This window comes from Lolium perenne, chromosome 5 (genome assembly GCF_019359855.2).
Source record: "Lolium perenne isolate Kyuss_39 chromosome 5, Kyuss_2.0, whole genome shotgun sequence".
Lineage (NCBI taxonomy): Eukaryota > Viridiplantae > Streptophyta > Magnoliopsida > Poales > Poaceae > Lolium > Lolium perenne.
This window is the reverse complement of record NC_067248.2, coordinates 21,997,249-22,015,529: the sequence shown is the minus strand read 5'-3', so window position 1 is coordinate 22,015,529 and position 18,281 is coordinate 21,997,249. Positions and strand designations below refer to the sequence as shown.

Here is an 18,281-nt window from a genome sequence, read left to right as displayed (position 1 = left end):
TAGTACTAGCAAGGAATATTGCTCATCTTCCGAGTGTGCTTGTTCGACAGATGATAATCCACGTCAAGAAGATGTGCTTGCCGCTCAGCCGCGCTCTGGAGGTCGAGAGCACGGACACCATTGGCAGTGTCAAGGAGAAGCTAGCGAATATAGTGGGAGAAGGCCCACCGCAACTGATGCTCCTCATCTTGGCCAATAAACTGCTGGACAACGACCGCACCCTCGCGAGCTACAACATCCAGGACGGCTCCTCCATCTACCTCAAACACAATCTTTTTTCGAAAAAGGACCCCACGGAAATTTTCCGAGTTTGATGATTGGTTTGAGTGTTGAGCACGCGTTATGCAGCAGGCAGGAGCAGGACAAGATTAATCATTTGTTTTAGTCAGAGGGGGAGGAGCACACATTGTCTAATCACGCATACTAGAAGTTAGTATTACGAGCTGAAACTAGTAGGTAGCAGATATATCTTACAGTACTATTGTTTTGATACATATAACCATATATGTTACTATTAAACAAACAAGGACTGAATTTGACTATGTGGATTCCCATAACTTGATTAGTTTTAGTTTGGTTATGATGAGAAAAAAATAAAGGTTTAACAACCAAACCAAACAAAAAAAGAAAAGAAAACTAGATGAAGGCCTCGTTCCTCGCGAGAGCATTTCGTCACCGGAACACTAATCCTATATATATGGGGTGTCTGTGTCTCCAATGCTTAAAACTAAAGAGGATCGTACGATCTAACACACCTCATCCGCTATAGCAAACCAAAAACCTCTCAATTCTTAAATCTTGCTTTGACCCATGACATGGAGCCCACGACGCAAAGGCAGTCAGGATATCAAGTTGCAGAATTCAAGAAGCAAGGCCAAATCTGCCTGTCCATGATAAAGGGAGAGAGAAAGTAACATCTTGTACACACTATGTCCAGACTAACTAATTAAGCTGGTTAGCTAGTAAGGTAAGCCTCAATATTTTTCCACGTAAGGTCGACCCACGCAATGTTTGAGGGTGGGTCTTAGGCTTGATTTACAGCCATGGCCGACTACTATTTCCACATTGGATATTACAGTTCTCTTATGGGATTAGATATGGATGTTTTTAAAGTTCTGATATTTTTTTTTGACGAAAAGGCAGCCTGGCCTGCTTTTCATTTCAATTAGGAGATGGTACAAGATGTACAAGGGTAAAGGGAAAAAGAAGAGGAAAAAACCTCAAAGAGGAGGCAACGAACACGAAAGAGAAAAGAAAGAAAAAAACACATCAAGGAGCAACTAATCTGGCTCCCTGGGTCTGCTCAGTAGCTCGTCTGCTGCTGGTTTGCCAGCGTCCTTCCAAGCTTTGGCCTCCTGAGCAATGCAGCTTCGAATCGTTGTTAGCGAAGACGCCTTGTTCTGGAATATGCGGGTGTTGCGTTCCTTCCATAGTGTCCACCAAGTTAACTGAACTAGCGTCGTCCAGCTCCTGCGTCGGGGTGGGGGCAGCGAAAGCCGAGTTTGAGAGATCCATCCATCCAGGCTTGGTGTGGTAACATTGGGCGCAAGGTGGGCAGGCAGGCGTGCGTCCGAGAGTAGCCTCTCCCAAAGCCTGATGGTCACCGAGCACGTTGCTAGAAGGTGTAGCGCCATCTCAGGCTCGCTCAGGCAAAGTGCGCAAGCGGCGTTATGAGGCCAACCCTTCTTCTCCAGGCAATCCGCAGTGTGGCACTTGCCGAGGATCGCAAGCCAGGCGAACACCCGACATTTGAGAGGCGACCCGCTATTCCAAATGTTGTCTTCGAAGTTAGTCCGTATCAATCCCTCGAATTGCAACCTGTAGGCTGTGGTAGCTGAATAGGAACCATCCGCACTCCATCGCCAGGCCACCGTGTCAGCCGTGACGGGCCGAAGCTGCGCATTTTCGAGCTTGGCATGGACGATCAGGAATTGGTTAAGAGCTGCCGCTGTGAGGTTTTGCTTGAAATGCCGCAGCCACTTGACAGGTTGCACATGGTACATGCCTTGTACAGATCGGGTGCGAGATTGTCAAGGTTGCGAAGCGGTCGAGCACTACCTTGGTGCGAAGCGGCTGCCTGATGAAGCTGTTGTTGCCGGCCATCGTTGAAGAGGGCTGCACCGGTGGAGGAGGTGGTGGTGACGGCGAACGTCGTGGAGCGGCGGAAGAGGCCGGTCGAAGGCGGGTGTGGACCGGCTGCCGGAGCGAGTTGGGGTGGTCTGGCGGGAACACGAGCCTGGAGTGGACCGGGGGCTTCTGCGGCCGGCGGCGATCTGCGGGCAGCGGTGGGAGAGGGACTCGCGGCAGGTGGCTCGTAGCCGTAGGGCAGCTCTTGGAGATGTGGCCGGTGTCCAGGCAGTGGAGACGGCGAGTGTCGTTCTTGCACTGGCTCACGTGGTGTTGGTGGTCGAAGCAGCGAAAACACCGGCCGCGTAGCTCCTCTTTAAAGACGGCGGATGCGAGGGAGCAGCTCGACGGTGGTTGGCACGCATTGACACCGGCCTCCGAGGTTGGCGAGGTTGAAGAGCGCTTTGCGTGCCTGCAGAGCACCAGTTGCCAACCTTGTGAATCCTGCGAGTCCGCAGCATGGCGTGCAGACTCAGGCACCAACACGATGCTACGGACCGAGTGTCCAGGCGGAGGAGCGGTAGGGGCATGGGCATGCGAGGCCGACGCAGATCGGGCAGAGGCGCTTGATGGCGGCGTAGGCTGGCAAGCTGCCAAGCTAGCGTAGGAGGCGTGCGCATTGAAGCCCCAGGAAGCATCCGATGTGCCAGAGAAGCAGAGCCGCGAGGCTGGGGAGGCTCCTCCCGGAGAACCATGACCGGTGGGGCCCCGCGGCGGGGTGCGACGGGCGACAGTCATGGGCAGTGGGCGCGGCAACGTCGTGGCCTAGATGGCCACCGGTGGCGCGAGGAGGGCCGGGGAAGATTTCACTCAATTGGAAGGACTACTTTTCTTTGATTTTCTCTGCGTCCAAAGTTCTGATATGGATGGTGCAAATTTCATATTCCAACGATTGTGCAAGGTTTCTTATTCGAACTAATTTTATTATTGCAGTCTTTTTTGTACACAGGCAGAAAGTGCAAGCAAGTATTCAGATAAAAGCTCATATTCTTATTCCAGTTAACATCGTGTACATGGATACAATAGCACACAAAGCTGATACATTCTTGTGCTTGGTCACACAAAAAACCTGGTGACCAAAGCAACAGAGTCATACAGAGGAGTTGCTACTACAGACACAATCAACATTTCCTTCTTACCTCTATTTTTTTTTGGAGCAACCGGCAGGAGCACTGCCTTTTCATATAAGCAAGGGGGAAAACCAAAACTGTACAAAGAAGGCATGTTTAGATTGAGGTGTAGAACATGCCAGAAACCACCGAGGTAAAAAGAAAAACACAGCTGCCTAGTCAGGCTCCGCTGGGATGGCGACTCTAACAGGCGCGAAAGCACGCTGCCTTTGCTCAATATCCTCCTTGACGATTGAGGCCACCTCGATGTAGGTGAGGCGATGTCCAGTGAAGATGCGTCTGTTTCTTTCTTTCCAGGCGTTCCATATCACATAGAGAAAGCGTCCACTGAGGCGGCGCCTTTCAGAGCCCGGCTTGCCCTCAATGATGTTGTCCCACCAGTCATTGATAGACATGAAAGTCTGGCCGTGAGAAGCCGGGTTGTGGTCGCCTTTTTGGTGGATGTTGTTCCATATAGCTGTGGTGAAAGGGCAATCCTTGCAGAGGTGGGTAGCCGTCTCATGGGCAGACAAACAAAGGGGGCAGACTGGGTCATGCGGCCACCCCCGAATGGCGAGCCTGTCGGCGGTGAGAAGTTTAGCCTGAAGGGCAAGCCATGCGAAGATCTTGCATTTTGGCTCCGCGTGTGCAAGCCAAATCTTGGCGGCGTCAAACTTGGGAAAACTGCCCAGGAACTGTAGGTGCTTCTTACCTCTATTTCTCATCTCTGCTCTGTGATTTCTAAGCATTTTCTTCTTCTCTGCCTTCAGTTCCTGTATCTCATGCTTCCTTCCTCACCAGTTTTACACTGTCATCTTCTACTTCTGTTTGGTATCTTCCCCTGATGAACTGGTACTGGTTCTGCGAATTTTTCAACACAAACAAGTTTTCAGTTTCATGTACATGTACATGTACCTAAAAGCAAGCTGCTAAAGTTGTTGTCGACGAGTGTCCATACAATTGATGCCATGGACAGAATCAAACAGTGATCTGCAAAGTGTAAACTCAAACAATGGAGCCTAGGTGTACCATTATTTTTCAGGTACCGTCCTGAACCCAAACCCCTTACAGACTAGGTAGTGTACTCAACAACGGATTACAGACTTCTGTCCTCAAACTGAACAAATGCAAAACGAAACAAATGAAGCTCTAACTAAAGAAATGCAGAACAAGTGCTACCTGTGGACCAACATCAGACCAAATTGGTGCCGTCGGCGTCGCCGTCTGATTCCAATAAATTTCGCCGGTAACCGTCGCCCAGCCGTCGCCTTCCGCCCAGATGCTGACCTCTGATTCGAGCCACCCAACCTTCAGTCGATCCAATAAGGACTGCCTCTGCCTCCTCCTTCCTAACCTCTCCCGCCTCCGTCTACGTCTCCTCCTCCGTCCCCCGCCGTCGACGATCACCGTCGCCTGCCCAGGTAGCTTAGGGTTGAACGGGGGATTCATTTCTATTTCTATTTCCGTCAACCACTGTAGTGTGACGCGTGTCAGAGGCACAACGACTCAAGACCAAAACCAGTCCGCATTGCAAATTGTGGTACCACTCGTGCACATTTTGCAAGATGTGGGACTAAAATGCTCCTTTAATGTAAATTGTGGGATGAAAAGTGTATATATCTCGATCTGAAACTAGGTAGTAGGTCACAAATTGAGAACGGGGGGCCTCCGTTTACCTCAAAATCGACATGCGAGGCTAATTAAGTAACAGTAAATGGAACCACTATGGGGCTCTCACAGCGATTTAAGGTCCCTAGCCGCTCGATCGACTAATCCAACGGTGTACATCAACACAGCAATCCCGATCCGTCGCTAATCCTTTTTGATTAGTTCGATCGCGTTAAATGGGCCATATCCCGTTACCAGGCCGCTTCTCCACAGATCAACTTAGGACGCTCCTGGTTAATCGGGCCGCTTATATGGGTCTTGCGGCTTTGCTCGACGGCCCACCGAAGCTTTGGTAGATGAGGCTTGGTAGACGATTCGTCTGTCGAGTGAAACAGCCAGCCTCGTCTTCCACTCCCCGCAACACTCGTATGAGTGGACCAGCCCCATCTTCCTTCAGGACGGCGATCTCCCCGCACGGCCGCACGCCAGACCCCACTCCTCCCGATACCGGCGTAAGGCAAAACTAGGTGCGACGCCGCTGTTTCGGTCGTCGACGTTGAGAGACTACCCCTTTCTGTCCATGCCCTTCTTGATCGAAGCCAGTCGTTCAAGGCGGAACAACGCCGCCGCTGCCCTCCTGACCTTTCTTCCGCTAGCACAGTTGAGAGGGGCTCCAACAGCATGTCAGGTGGCGGAGTGTGGCCTTCCTAATGGGCCACGCGGTCAGCGGCAAGGTATTTATTGGTTTGGGCGCTGATCTGCAGGTTTGGCTGGCTGGTGCTCGCATCTCCTCTTGTGGTCGTTGATGTCAAATCCTCTTCCCACGAACTCAGCTTGCCACTTATTGCAATCTACCCTCCTCCATGGCAACCAGACATCAGGTTTCATCGACTTTATCTCTGTTTCCCCCCTCTGTCAAAATGCTGTGCGAGAATGCATATTCAGGTATGACAGAGCTTTCTCACAACTTTTCAGTTGCGTCATGTTAATTGGGTAAATGATTGCTACAAAAATGATGATTGTATGATCTATTTAGTTTTAGGTACATCGTGCAATCATCCTCATAGATGTGTTCTGCACTTCTCTTGATTATGTTCATGTCGGTTTGTATGTGTTAAAGGAACCAACTAGAAAATTAAGGAAGTGTAAAGATCGTTGGGATAATTTTTTGGTGATGCTTCCATGCTTCTGTTTCTTAAGATCGTAGCCATCTATGTGGGTCATAGGTTTACCAGTTTTATAAATAAATTTACACCAAGGTTTAAATTTATCATGTATTTGGATAAAATAGACAATGTCTTATGTGTTTAGTATTCTTCCTTTTCCTTTTATTGGATTATCTAGGATGAAAATTAAATTCCACAATGTCACGGCAATGTCTATCAGGATCAGTGTCTCGCTACGCCTCATCTCGCACTAAAAGGGGACCATAAGTGTGTGTTGCCTCGGGAATAATGGCAAAAAGAAACCAGAAGATTACATTGTTGGTTTTCTAGACTCCTAATGACTTCACTTCGTTTGCATATGGATGAACTAATAGGTAATCAGCAGGTTTCGTTTTCCACTTATATGCTTTTGAAAACAAAAGGCTACGTAGATAGATAATGAAAAAGGTTTTGAATATTCTGGTTGACAGATCGTACATATCGTAAATCTGTTACACTGAATATTTTAATTTTAAGTGTAAAGGTAATCACTTATTTTATACGGAGTACTTATTATTCTAAATCTCAATGGTTATCTCATAAGTCTGAACTCCAAATTTAACAATTTTTTCCATGCTATAAATCAAATAACTTAAATATGTACACTCTATTGATTTTACAAGGGATGCTAATGTAGCAACAAAGCACCAACTAAGTTCCAGCATAAAGTACATGATTCTGGTTTCCCTTAGCTACAAGCTTTAGTAATATTACACTTTGACCCCTAAGTATTATTTCTCATGTCCTTTTACAATTTATCATTCCTTTCTCTCTTCTGCGGATTAAGTGACTGAAAGTAAACCATTTGCTATACACTAGAAACTTTAAGCATCTGAAATTTATGTTGAATGTTAATCAGCATCCATAAATTACTTTTGCTCAGCATGTAGATTATCCTTCTCTAAATCGTGTGGTAAATTTTAAGGTAGGAGTCCATTGACAACACTGAAGATCAAATAAAAAGGCAGCAAATATTACGAAAAAAATTACAGCTGCAGAATTCCATAAAAGGGTAGGAGGCTGCGAAAGGAAACCCTAGTGCTCCGCCGAACTCTACTTCGAGCGGTGGCGGCCACCACGATGAGCTAGCTTGTCCGGCTACGGCTCCGCCACTTTCATCATGTTCCTCAACAAGCTCGCTGATGTCAAAGGTATTTCTGTGAAATCGTCCTAGCGATGATCACTGTAGAGATTATATGATCTTGTTGTTTCTCTGTCCTCCCAAGATCATATATATCTCCCCTCGAAATCCCTTTTCATATCTATGATCTCTGTTTTTATTGTTGATTACCAATTACTTTTCTAGAACTGATAATACCAAGGGAAGATGACATTGCTTAGTTGTTGTGCCGGTGCCCGATGGACATCTCGGCAGGATGTAGCCGGAACAGTTGTTGTACTGTTGGCAGGTTTCTTGACTCTAAACCCCATTCCTGAAAGGTGGGCTCTTAGGGATTGGCTTGTGTTATAAGGGCCCAACTAAGAAGTTTAATTAGTTCAGAAGATTGGGAAGTTGCATGTCCATTTTCTTTGTTAATGTGTTCCTTGAAGAGTACCCTTTGATATTTAGCAACCAGATTGTCACTTTTGTAAGAAGTTTGAACTTTTTATTGTCTATTTGTTTAAATGCGTATGTCGCCTAAAAGATTATCTGACATCCAGTTTTGTTCGGGTGAATGTCATGCTTGTGTACACTAAACATTCTTGATTTAATTTAACAGCTAGGCCATGGACATAATTAGCGTAGATGCCATTAACTAGGATGTTCAAGCCATTGGATGAGCTCACTGTTGACAGCAAGGTTATGTTCTGCTTTCAAAGTCAATCTGCATGAATCTATAATCAGCTCTTGTTGGACACACTTATTCTGTGATGCTACATTTGCAGAATATTTTAATGTTTTCTGATTTTGAGAATTCCATTGAAGCTGGTAGACTTTTCACATAATTCAGGCTCCAACTTTTATCAGCCAGTAATAGCAAACGTGAACTACAAAAGGTAAGACAAGAAAGTCATTTACTGATGTGAGCTACTCTGTATCGGTTGAAGGTTAATTTTACTTAGCTTTGTTCGATGGCATTTGACGTTTAAATGTAAAAAGACTTAAAATTCAGTTGACTATATTTAAGAATTGCAATAAAGAAGTGTCTGATCGGCTCGGTTAAGCTAGGTAACTTCATATTTTTCAACTTTATGCTTCAAATCATATCCTTGAAATTACCTCTACACTTTATTAAGTGAACTACATCATTGAATTGCCTGCTTTGGAATTCGAACTAAGATCCTTTGTTGTTCAGGTTCCACTCTTTAATTACCTTTGATAAAAAAAATTGACTGAGGTTTTAGGAATTCATTTTTCTCTTTTCCTGTCTTTTTTTTTCTATTATGTAAAACACATCAGTCGAATTTAACCCCAAAGTACACTGCTTATATAAATGGGACATCATCTGTATATTTTATGTTATCATTTCAACTTTAACTTTGAGGGTTTCTGATGTGTAGTCAATACGAAGTGTTCATGAAACTGACATTTAACATGGCATCATGATCTCATCTTATGTGGTTATTGTTCCCTTCAGGTGTTAAAAGATAGACTATGAAATTGTATTGTTTCATAAAAGTATATACTAATATCAACTTCCATTGCACGTAATTAAAATTTGAAGTTAATTTACATCCTTATCACCTGTTTGCTTCCGAAGCTTTTGCCATGACACAGAAAGAATACCCAAGACACCAAAGCAGGGCATTATACATAAGAATAGTAAAGCTTTGTTGAAAATGTTAGCATACTACTATGCTTCATATCCAATTATTTTTCTGCCTACGAAATATTTCTTTATTAGTTTAGCTTCATATTTGAGGCACTGTAAAGATATTTATTACATTGAGCATTAGTCTATTTGATAAATATATGTGCATTGCGAATTCTATCAGATATATCTATCAGTCTAATTCTATAATGGATGGGTGTGCGTTGCCTTGATATTCTATTTCATGACCACGGTATCAAAACCTTGCTAGAACTTAACCTTGGTTTCTAATTTCTAGAGTGACTTGACATTCTTGTATTTCATCTATATAATTTGTTGATGATACTATTTATTGTAAAATACCTTCACCACTTGTACACGAAGAGTTGGGTTGTAAAGCTAATGGTCTATTGGACAAGTAAGAGATGTTTCATACCGTTTGAGTACACATTTTCTCATGCTATAGCCTTACATGATTGCATGTTATTGCTTCCTGCTTTTCAAATGTTATTTGGGGGGCAGCCCATTATGCTTTGTGACCTTTGCCTACATTATCAGGTGGGAACTTGGTACTTTAGGGACTAATCAGATAGTATCTTTTCATGTATGCACTGCACTCATCTTGATTATTGTTGCAAACATGGCTAATCTAACAATATGTATAGTCTAAGGAGAATAAATTATTGTTCACTAATATCTCTTTGTAGATAAATACACATATCACCTCACTTATTTCAACTGTGAGATTAGTACACAAGTGCATAAATCTGAGACCAACATCACCCAAGAGTCATACGTGCCTATACTTGAAATCATTTTTTCACTTATCATCATGTGACATGATTTTGAGTTATATAGACTAGCCGCATGGTCGTGCCATGATTCCTTGGTGCTATTGTCCCATTATTTAATTATTCTTGTGTTAGTGATTACTTATTTTGAATAAGGAGGCAATAACCCCAGTCCCATCTTGGTAATACAACTCATGAACTGAATGTTAAAAAAACCAATTATGCAGTTTGCCTTTACCTTTGGATTATGTAACTATGTTCTTTAATTCAAACTTTCATTGATTCTGCTTTTGCCATCTATAAACATGCAATCATTCACCTAATGGCAGAACTTCACTTTTTTTTTTATTTCTATGCTCCATGCCGGGTTTTTTACTCATGTTATTTGTACCATTCATCATGCTTAGCCTCCTTTGTTGTTGTTACATTTATTTGCTTTATGTTCATTGCAGGTTAATAAAGGCAATGCTCATGGCTAGCTGAAAAAGGAGTGGCGTGGTTCTGGTGATAATAAACTTGTTTTATCTCATCAGATGGAACACAATGGTTGTTGTTAGCATGCCTCCATGTCTCGAATAGTTTAGACAACGCAAGTATGCATACATGATCAGGACTTGTGTAAGCACTTTCTTTGCCATTGTTTATCATTTTTCATCTCATTTTGAAATGTGTATTATATGATCATTTCCTTAACTCGATGGTACGATTAACGCTATAAATAACAATATCTGTAGACCCACTGAGAAGGCATGTTCATAATTGAGATAGTCAACTATTCATTCTTTATGTTATACTCTTCTAGATTTTAAGTTCCAGCACAATATTGACCCATCTTATATATCTGTACTATCCTTTTTCTTATATAATGTTGATATTCTTTCTTTTAATATGGACGGGCGCGGCAACGCGCGCTCTCATGGTCTAGTTAGTTTGATGATAGGTTCATGTTTCGTGGCTTCGCGTTGCGCACATTGCACGACACATTTAGTCGTTTTTAGAGAGAGAGAGAGAAAGGAGTTATTGTGTAATCACACATTAGAGATTTAGAGATTAGTATTATGATCTGGAACACTAGTATAAAATAGGGTTTTTGTCCAATGCCCCTGAAAGCTTTAGTCTCGGTTTTAAAACGAACCGGGACCGGTAGGGGGCATACGAGCAATTCAATAGGAAATTGCGGGATTCTTTGTTAGGGAGATCATAGCTTCAACTGGAACGCGTACCATCGGAAGATCATATATGACATTAGGGATAGAAAATAGAGATGTGGTAAAGAGGATCGACTTTATATTGTAAATATGCATTACATGTATTGTATTTCATGACGATGTTTATATATTCATGACGATGTTGTGCTTTCTTGAATGATGTATGCATTGCAGATTTGAATGATTAACATAAAACCATGAAATTCTGCCGCGACAGAGAAACGCTGCTCACCCGAAACCTCTGCCGCGGCAGAGAAACGGTCATTTCCTCTGCCGCTGCAGAGACCCTTTAATCATGGTTCGTATGATGAACCGGGACCAAAGGTCCTCCACCACGAGCCCCCTGGCCACACCATGTGGAGCACCCTTTAGCCCCGATTTATCTTTGAATTGGAACTATAGGGAAAAATCTTTAATCCCGAAGGTTAGTCCCTGTTTCAAAACCGGGACTAAAGCCCAAATGCACCGGGATTGATTCCCTATTTTCCACTAGTAGCTATATATGGCATTCGGTGGCCGCGAATGGGGGCCGAACCCCATCCGTCTCTCTGCCCACTCCGCTTTCTTCGATGAGCAATCCACGCGGGCCGACGAGAAATCTGCAAGCCATGGTGTCCGGCGGTGGTCGAGGAGGCTGCGGGCTGAGGGAGGGTGGGCGGCGCTGGATCCGCCCCGCATGCAAGCTCACTGCCGAGGAGCTTGAGCACCAGCGGTGTGATACGTCTCCAACGTATCGATAATTTCTTATGTTCCATGCTTGTTTTATGATTATACTCACATGTTTTATACACATTATATGTCATATTTATGTGTTTTCCGAAACTAACCTATTGACGAGATGCCGAAGGGCCAGTTCCTGTTTTCTGCTGTTTTTGGTTTCAGAAATCCTAGTAAGGAAATATTCTCGGAATCGGACAAAATCAATGCCCAGCATCCTATTTTTCCACGAATCTTCCAGAACACCCGAGAGCCACCAGAGGGGAGCCCTGGTGGGCCCAGATGATAGGGCGGCGCGGCCAGGGCCTGGGCCGCGCCCCCTGTTGTGTCATCGCCCCGTCAGCCCTCCGACTCCGCCTCTTCGCCTATTTAAAGGTCCCTGACCTAAAACCTCGATACGAAAAAGCCACGGTACGAGAAACCTTCCAGAGCCACCGCCATCGCGAAGCCAAGATCTGGGGGACAGGAGTCTCTGTTCCGGCACGCCGCCGGCACGGGGAAGTGCCCCCGGAAGGCTTCTCCATCAACACCACCGCCATCTTCATCAACGCTGCTGTCTCCCATGAGGAGGGAGTAGTTCTCCATCGAGGCTCGGGGCTGTACCGGTAGCTATGTGGTTAATCTCTCTCCTATGTACTTCAATACAATGATCTCATGAGCTGCTTTACATGATTGAGATTCATATGAGTTTTGCATCACTATTAGTTTATGTGCTACTCTTGTGATGTTATTAAAGTAGTCTATTCCTCCTTCACGGTGTAACGGTGATAGTGTGTGCATCGTGTAGTACTTGGCGTAGGTTATGATCATAATCTCTTGTAGGTTATGGAGTTAATTATTACTATGATAGTATTGATGTGATTTATTCCCCCTTCGTAGTGTGATGGTGACAGTGTGCATGCTATGTTAGTACTCGGTTTAAATTGCAAAGATCTATTATGCTCTAAAGGTTACTTAAATATGAATGTCGAATGTTGTGAAGCTTGTTAACTCCGGCATTGAGGTGCTCTTGTAGCCCTACACAACGAATGTTGTTCATTATCAAACAAGAGTATATGTAGCACAAAGGAAGAGAACTTATTTATTTATGTGATCAATGTTGAGAGTGTCCACTAGTGAAAGTATGATCCCTAGGCCTTGTTTCCAAATACTGCAATCATCGCTTGTTTACTGTTTTACTGCATCTTTACTTCCTGCAATATTACTACCATCATCTGCACGCCAGCAAGCACTTTTCTGATGCCGTTACTACTGCTCATATTCATTCATACCACTTGTATTTTACTATCTCTTCGCCGAACTAGTGCACCTATACATCTGACAAGTGTATTAGGTGTGTTGGGGACACAAGAGACTTCTTGTATCGTGATTGCAGGGTTGCTTGAGAGGGATATCTTTGTCCTCTTCCTCCCTGAGTTCGATAAACCTTGGGTGATCCACTTAAGGGAAACTTGCTACTGTTCTACAAACCTCTGCTCTTGGAGGCCCAACACTGTCTACATGAATAGAAGCACCCGTAGACATCAAGCACTTTTCTGGCGCCGTTGCCAGGGAGGAAAGGTAAAAGGCACTCATACTTCGGTCCCAGGTAACTAAGTACTTTTCTGTTGCCGTTGTGTGTGTGTTCGAAGCTATTTCCTTTAGATCCTGCAATTGCATCTTTTTGTTTCTTGTTTTACACTAGTAAGGCATAATGGAAAACATCTGTGAGCTTTTTGTACTATTTCCTGAGTCAAGACATGAATGGTTTAATGCGAAAATTAAAAAAACCTATGCAATCTTATTTGCATGCTAGTAGCAATGATATTAGTATGAACACTTTGAACACCATTGTTGCTAATGATATGGAAAATTCTAAGCTTGGGGAAGCTGGTTTTGATGAAAATGATCTCTTTAGCCCTCCGGGTATTGAGGAGAAAGTTTATGTTGATTATGATATGCCTCCCATATATGATGATTATAATGATAGTGGTCTTTTGGTGCCGCCTACTATGGATAGTAAAGCTTATTATGATGATACTATACCTCCTATATTTGATGATGACAATAATAATGATAGCTACTTTGTTAAATTTGCTCCCACTACAACTAATAAAATTGATTATGCTTATGTGGAGAGTAATGATACTTTTATGCATGAGACTAATGATAAGAATGCTTTATGTGATAGTTATATTGTTGAATTTGTTCATGATGCTACTGAAAGTTATTATGAGAGAGAAAAATATGGTTGTAGAAGTTTTCATGTTACTAAAACACCTCTCTATATGCTGAAATTTTTGAAATTACACTTGTTTTATCTTTCTATGCTTGTTGCATCATGCTTCATGAATTTGTTTATTTACAAGATTACTATGCATAGGAAGCATGTTAGGCTTAAATTTGTTTTGAATTTGCTTCTTGATGCTCTCTTTTTCTTTAACTCTTATTTCTTGCGAGTGCATCATTAAAACTGCTGAGCCCATCTTAATGGCTATAAAGAAAGCACTTCTTGGGAGATAACCCATGTCTTTATTTTACTACAGCAATTTTGTCTTATATTTGTGTCTTGGAAGTTGTTACTACTGTAGCAACCTCTCCTTATCTTTATTTTATTGCATTGTTGTGCCAAGTAAAGTCTTTGATAGTAAAGTCAATACTAGATTTGGATTACTGCGCAGAAACAGATTTCTTGCTGTCACGAATTTCGATCTGCCTCTCTGTAGGTAACTCAGAAAAATCTGCCAATTTACGTGTGTGATCCCCAGATATGTACGCAACTTTCATTCAATTTGGGAATTTTCATTTGAGCAAGTCTGGTGCCTCAATAAAATTCGTCTTTACGGACTGTTCTGTTTTGACAGATTCTGCCTTTTATTTCGCATTGCCTCTTTTGCTATGTTGGATGGATTTCTTTGTTCCATTAATATCCAGTAGCTTTGTGCAATGTCCAGAAGTGTTAAAAATGATTGTGTCACCTCTGAACATGTGAATTTTTGATTATGCACTAACCCTCTAATGAGTTTGTTTTGAGTTTGGTGTGGAGGAAGTTTTCAAGGGTCAAGAGAGGAGGATGATACAATATGATCAAGAAGAGTGAAAAGTCTAAGCTTGGGGATGCCCCCGTGGATCGTCCCTGCATATTTCAAGAAGACTCAAGCATCTAAGCTTGGGGATGCCCAAGGCATCCCCTTCTTCATCGACAACTTATCAGGTTTCTTCTCTTGAAACTATATTTTTATTCGGTCACATCTTATGTACTTTACTTGGAGCGTCTGTGTGCTTTTATTTTCATTTTGTTATTTTCATTCTCTGAATAAATACATGCTTGTGTGGGAGAGAGACACGCTCCGCTGTTGCATATGAACACATGTGTTCTTAGTTCTATCTTTAATGTTCATTGCGAAAGTTGGACTATTTCATTCATCGTTATATGGTTGGAAACGGAAAATGCCGCATGTGGTAAATGGTTTAATGACTTGAATAATGTGATACTTGGCAATTGTTGTGCTCATATAGATCATGTTTAAGCTCTTGCATCATGTACCTTGTACTCATTAATGAATAACTACATAGAGCTTGTTAAAATTTGGTTTTCATGATTGATCTCTAGAGTCTAGATATTTTCTGGTTGAGGTGTTTGAACAACAAGGAGACAATGTAAAGTCTTATAATAGCTACAATATGTTCATATGTGAGTCTTGCTGCACCTTTTTATACTTGAGTTTGCTTCAAACAACCTTGCTAGCCTAGCCCTGTATTGAGAGGAATTCTTCTCGTGCATCCAAATCCTTGAGCCAAATCCATGCCATTTGTGTCCACCATACCTACCTACCACATGGTATTTCTCTGCCATTCCAAGCAAATACTTCATGTGCTACCTTTAAACAATTCAAAAGCTATTATCTCTTATTTGTGTCAATGTTTTATAGCTCATGAGGAAGTATGTGGTGTTTTATCTTTCGATCTTGTCATTTACTTTTGACAGACTTTCACAATGGACTAGTGGCTACATCCGCTTATCCAATAATTTTGCAAAAAGAGCTGGCAATGGGGTTCCCAGTCCCAATTAATTAACTTGCATTAATAATTCTCATCACATGTTTTGCCCTGATCTATCAGTAAGCAACTTAATTTTGCAAATAGACACTCCTCCATGGTATGTGAATGTTGGAAGGCACCCGAGGATTCGGTTAGCCATGGCTTGTGTAAGCAAAAGGTTGGGAGGAGTGTCACCCATCAATAATGAAACTAAAATACATGTGTAAACAAAAGAGAAGAGGGATGATCTACCTTGCTGGTAGAGATAACGTCCTTCATGGGAGCCGCTCTTGAAAGTCTGGTTGATAAGGTAGTTAGAGTACCCGCTACCATTCGTTGACAACAACAAACACCTCTCAAAACTTTACTTTTATGCTCTCTATATGATTTCAAAACTTAAAAAGCTCTAGCACATGATTTAATCCCTGCTTCCCTCTGCGAAGGGCCATTCTTTTATTTTATTGTTGAGTCAGTTTACCTACTTCTTTCTATCTTAGAAGCAAACACTTGTGTAAACTGTGTGCATTGATTCTTACATGTTTACCTATTGCACTTGTTATATTGCTTTATGTTGACAATTATCCATGAGATATACATGTTACAAGTTGAAAGCAATTGCTGAAACTTATATCTTCCTTTGTGTTGCTTCAAAGCATTCTACTAAGAATTTATTGCTTTATGAGTAACTCTTATGCAAGTCTTATTGATGCTTGTCTTGAAAGTATTATTCATGAAAAGTCTTTGCTATATGATTCATTTGTTTACTCATTATCTTCATCATTGCTTCGAATCGCTGCATTCATCTCATATGCTTTACAATAGTATAGATCAAGATTATGATAGCATGTCACTTCAGAAATTATCTTTGTTATCGTTTACCTACTCAAGGGCGAGTAGGAACTAAGCTTGGGGATGCTGATACGTCTCCAACGTATCGATAATTTCTTATGTTCCATGCTTGTTTTATGATTATACTCACATGTTTTATACACATTATATGTCATATTTATGCGTTTTCCGGAACTAACCTATTGACGAGATGCCGAAGGGCCAGTTCCTGTTTTCTGCTGTTTTTGGTTTCAGAAATCCTAGTAAGGAAATATTCTCGGAACGGACGAAATCAATGCCCAACATCCTATTTTTCCACGAAGCTTCCAGAACACCCGAGAGCCACCAGAGGGGAGCCCTGGTGGGCCCAGATGATAGGGCGGCGCGGCCAAGGCCTGGGCCGCGCCCCCCTGTTGTGTCATCGCCCCGTCAGCCCTCCGACTCCGCCTCTTCGCCTATTTAAAGGTCCCTGACCTAAAACCTCGATACGAAAAAGCCACGGTACGAGAAACCTTCCAGAGCCGCCGCCATCGCGAAGCCAAGATCTGGGGGACAGGAGTCTCTGTTCCGGCACGCCGCCGGGACGGGGAAGTGCCCCCGGAAGGCTTCTCCATCAACACCACCGCCATCTTCATCAACGCTGCTGTCTCCCATGAGGAGGGAGTAGTTCTCCATCGAGGCTCGGGGCTGTACCGGTAGCTATGTGGTTAATCTCTCTCCTATGTACTTCAATACAATGATCTCATGAGCTGCTTTACATGATTGAGATTCATATGAGTTTTGTATCACTATTAGTTTATGTCCTACTCTTGTGATGTTATTAAAGTAGTCTATTCCTCCTTCACGGTGTAACGGTGATAGTGTGTGCATCGTGTAGTACTTGGCGTAGGTTATGATCATAATCTCTTGTAGGTTATGGAGTTAATTATTACTATGATAGTATTGATGTGATTTATTCCCCCTTCGTAGTGTGATGGTGACAGTGTGCATGCTATGTTAGTACTCGGTTTAAATTGCAAAGATCTATTATGCTCTAAAGGTTACTTAAATATGAATGTCGAATGTTGTGGAGCTTGTTAACTCCGGCATTGAGGTGCTCTTGTAGCCCTACACAACGAATGGTGTTCATTATCAAACAAGAGTATATGTAGCACAAAAGACAACTTATTTTTTATGTGATCAATGTTGAGAGTGTCCACTAGTGAAAGTATGATCCCTAGGCCTTGTTTCCAAATACTGCAATCATCGCTTTCTTATTGTTTTACTGCATCTTTACTTCCTGCAATATTACTACCATCATCTGCACGCCAGCAAGCACTTTTCTGACGCCGTTACTACTGCTCATATTCATTCATACCACTTGTATTTCACTATCTCTTCGCCGAACTACTGCACCTATACATCTGACAAGTGTATTAGGTGTGTTGGGGACACAAGAGACTTCTTGTATCGTGATTGCAGGGTTGCTTGAGAGGGATATCTTTGTCCTCTTCCTCCCTGAGTTCGATAAACCTTGGGTGATCCACTTAAGGGAAACTTGCTGCTGTTCTACAAACCTCTGCTCTTGGAGGCCCAACACTATCTACAAGAATAGAAGCACCCGTAGATATCACGGTGCGCCTCCGACGCCACCCGCATACGCGGGTCGTACCGCTGGCTTCAACAAGGGGCTCAAGCTGCCGCGCGCGTTCGCGCGGCGCGAGTCACAGTACTACAGCGAGCTCGAGGCGTCGAGGTCACGAGATCCGCCGCTCAAGCTCCTGCGATATGTTGGCATCGAGCTCCTCGACGCCGCATCGCCTCACCTTCTCCGAACCGAGTTCAAGCGCCCCGTCCCCGGCACGGCGGTTCGACCCCGGCGAATGCACGGAGGACTACGCCAAGAAGAAGGCGGAGTGGCTCCGCGAACATCGAG

The 18,281-nt window shown here is 43.1% G+C and overlaps 2 long non-coding RNA genes across 2 annotated transcripts; one reads left to right on the top strand and one right to left on the bottom strand.

The window, feature by feature from the left end:
* Positions 1-3,114: 3,114 nt before the first annotated feature.
* Positions 3,115-4,696, bottom strand: LOC127304533 (uncharacterized). The gene is made up of 3 exons (XR_007853430.2): positions 4,416-4,696; positions 3,949-4,097; positions 3,115-3,266 (listed from the first exon to the last, which is right to left on the bottom strand). It is a non-coding gene; the product is annotated as an uncharacterized lncRNA (long non-coding RNA).
* Positions 4,697-5,242: 546 nt separating this feature from the next.
* Positions 5,243-10,406, top strand: LOC127298793 (uncharacterized). The gene is made up of 2 exons (XR_011744609.1): positions 5,243-5,608; positions 5,719-10,406. It is a non-coding gene; the product is annotated as an uncharacterized lncRNA (long non-coding RNA).
* Positions 10,407-18,281: the final 7,875 nt, after the last annotated feature.